This window comes from Leptonychotes weddellii, chromosome 3 (genome assembly GCF_054177405.1).
Source record: "Leptonychotes weddellii isolate Sample4059 chromosome 3, ASM5417740v2, whole genome shotgun sequence".
NCBI classification, from domain to species: Eukaryota; Metazoa; Chordata; class Mammalia; order Carnivora; family Phocidae; genus Leptonychotes; species Leptonychotes weddellii.
Genome location: NC_138371.1, coordinates 8,227,091 through 8,230,646, shown reverse-complemented (window position 1 = coordinate 8,230,646; position 3,556 = coordinate 8,227,091).

Genomic DNA, 3,556 nt, shown 5'->3' with positions numbered 1-3,556 from the left:
TTTTACTTGTAACATTGATTGTTAGAATGGTAGTTTTATACCTTCAAATGCAAATTGTTATTTTTAAAATTAAAACAATTTTTGAATTGGGAAGATACAGTATAAAATTCAAAAGGTTAAAAATGATACTTAGTAAAAAGTAAGCCCTTCTCCCTCTTTTTCCAGGTCCCCAGTTCTTGTCTAAGAGTGAATAACTGTGATTAGCTTCTTGTGTTTCCCTTAAGAGATGATCTACAAAGAGCAAATTATTAAAAATTTATAAGGTCATTTTGGTCTTGATATCCTGGTCTTGGATTGGGAAGTTGTCTCAGTTGGTATTTAGAATGTTTGTTGATATCATAAATGACATTAGCAATAATCTTTCTCAGGATGTGTAAATCCTTTGCACCCCTTAGAGAACCTTAAACCTGGGCAAGATGTGGAAGGGAGAGAGGAAGTGGTGGCTAAAGTCACTTGTAATTTGTTGAGGGTTCTTATAAAGTGTATCTTTGGTCTCTAGAAGTGGTGCAATGATATTGAATTTAAAGTCAGAAGGGGTATATAGGTTTGGGGGAAATGTTCAGAGAACACACACTTTGCAAATATCTGAAAATATGTTACTTAAGGAAAAAATGTGAATTATCTCAAGATTCCTAAGTTCTTATGAACATCGTATTTTACCATAATAGCAACCATATTTTTACTGCATGAAACTATTTCTGGCTTATCCATAGATATGCTATATAAACATACAACTAAGAATGAACTTGGGCAAAGTCCCTAAAAGCAAGAACGGAAAAGTGGTTCATAATACTCATCATAAGAAAATGTTGAAAGCATCCAGGCCATTGTTCAGAAGAAGTTCAAGACCGTAAAATCAGCCCCATTAATGAATTTTAAGCATATTTTTTTCCTTTGAGAAGATCAAGGGCTATGGCTGGAACTGCCCTACTGATGACCAAGCAAAGATACATAAGCAATGGGGGAAAACTACACATTTACCCCTGATGGAAGAGGGGAAAGGATGCCAGAGTGTTCTTATGAGCCAAGAGGAATTGTGGAATGATCTGACCTTGGGGTTGTTGGAAAAGACCTGTCTTTACAGACTCCTTGCCAAAGGAGAGAGGTCATCAGCAAAAAGAGGCTGGAAGGTACCACAGGCTACAGAAGATGAAGATGGGATGAGGAGCACCTGGCCAGAGACAAGGATTGCCCAAGGGCCCAGAGGGGGTAACTTTGATTGACTCCACAAAGCGCTATTGAAGAGAAAGAATTATCACTGGGAGACTGCCCCACCCAGAAGATGTAAACATCATCCTATATCTACCTTTGGTAAGGATGGTCTCTCCTGCCCCTTATATCTCCTCCCAGCTTCTACCTCTGCTAACCTTGCAGGAGTCACAGGTCACCTGGGGGTTTGGGGGAAGCTGACTAGAAACCTTAATTCCCCCTTGAAATGTAGCAAAACACATCCACAAGTTCCAGGGATTAAGGCATCTTTGTGGGAGTAATGGATGTTATTCTGCCTACCACATTTGCTAAAATGAGATTGTTCTTTGGACCTCAAAAAGACCAAAGAACTTTTTATTATTTAAGAATGATCAAACAAAATGCTAATCCAAACCACAATGAAATCACACCTCACACCCATTTGGATGGCTACTATCAAAAAACACGGAAAATAACAAATGTTCGCAAGGGTGTAGAGACATCGGAACCCTTGGGCACTGTTGGTGATTGTTAAATGGTGCAACCACAACAGAAAACAGATTGAAGTTTTCTCAGAAAATTAAAAATGGAGCCACTGGATTGACCCAGCAATTCCACTGGATCTCATACTTTTGAAAGCAGAGTCTAGAGGAGATGTTTGCACAGCCATGGACATAGCCCAGAGGTTGGAACAATCCAGATGCCCGTTGATGGATGAATCAATAAACAAAATGTCATCTATGCATATGTTGGAATATTATTCAGCCTTCAAAAGAAGGAAATCCCATCACATACTGCAACATGAATGAACCTTGAAGACATTGTGCTAAGTGAAAGAAGCCAATTACAAAAAGACAAATGCTGTTTGATTCTACTTATATGATGTATCTAAAGTAGTCAAATTCATAGAAACAGAGAGTAAAGTGGTGATTAGTGGGGGGGAGCTGGGGCTGGGAAGAGGGGGAAATGGGAGTTGTTTAATGGGTATGAAGTTTGAAATGAACTTTTTTTTTCAGATGAAAAAGTTCTGGAGATCTGTTTTACAGCAATGTGAATATACTTGATGTTATCAAACTCTACACTTAAAAATGGTTCAGATGGAAAATTTAATGTTATGTGGTTTTTAACTACAATTAGAAAAAAGAGTGATAGACATTTCTAACTATGACATATACACAGTATCTAAGGCTAAGTGTGTGTGTGTGTATGGAGAGAAATTTGTATTTCTGTATATATACATGTACAGTTACAGGACCATTCTTGGGCAATTGAGTCTGGCATATTTCAATGAGTTAAGTTCAGATTGAGCCTATCATTATACCTATAGTTTATGTTGCATTAATGTTTTTTAAAATTCAGAAATATTGCTCAATCATTTCTACTATTGGCTGAATGTTTGTGTCTCCTTAAAATTCCTGTGTTGAATCCTAACCCCCAGTGTGTGGTATTTGGAGGTGGGGCCTTGGCAGGTGCTTAGGTCATGAGGGTGGAGCCCTCATGAATGGGATTAGCCCTTATAAAAGAGACCTCAGGGAGCTCCCTTGCCACTTCTGCCATATGAACGCACAGCAAAAAGACTGTGACCTAGAAAAGGGCCCTCACCCAAACATGCTGGCACCCTGATTTCAGATTTCCAGCCTCCAGATTTGTGAGCAGTAAATTTCTGTTGTTCAGAAGGCTCCCATCCTGTGCTATCTTGTTCCAGCAGCCTGAACAGAGTAAGACACCTAGCTTCGGAAGTCACACAGCACAACCCCTGCAACATTCCCTGTGTTAGCATTGAGGAATCTAGTCTAGTCACTTGTAAGGGAAGGGGAATTAGACTCCACCTTTTGGAGGTGACAATGTCAATGAGTTTATAGATACATTTAAAAACCAGCATGCCATGTGATTGGTTTTGCCAGTGAAAAGCAAAACATGCCACTCCCGGAGGAAAACCTTTAAGAGCTGAGGTGTGATTTTCCACATTCTTGTCCCTTTCCAATATTGAAGGGACATGTTTATATGGAGTAAAGCTGAGTCATTGCATGGGGGACAGCTGCTCTAGAAAGTAGCCCTGACCTTTAGGGTACCTTACATGAGTGATAAATAAACCTTTGTTGTTTTGAGCCACTGAGATTTATTTATTTTATTTATTTTATTTTTGAGGGGTTTCTTTTTTTTTTTTAATTTAGGCAACCCACAGAATGGGAAAAGATATTTGCAAATGGCACTACAGATAAAGGGCTGGTATCTAAGATCTATAAAGAACTTCTCAAATTCAACACCCAAAAAACAAATAACCAAGTCAAAAAATGGGCAGAAGACATGAAAAGACAATTCTCTGAAGAAGACATACAAATGGCTAACAGACACATGAAAAAATGTT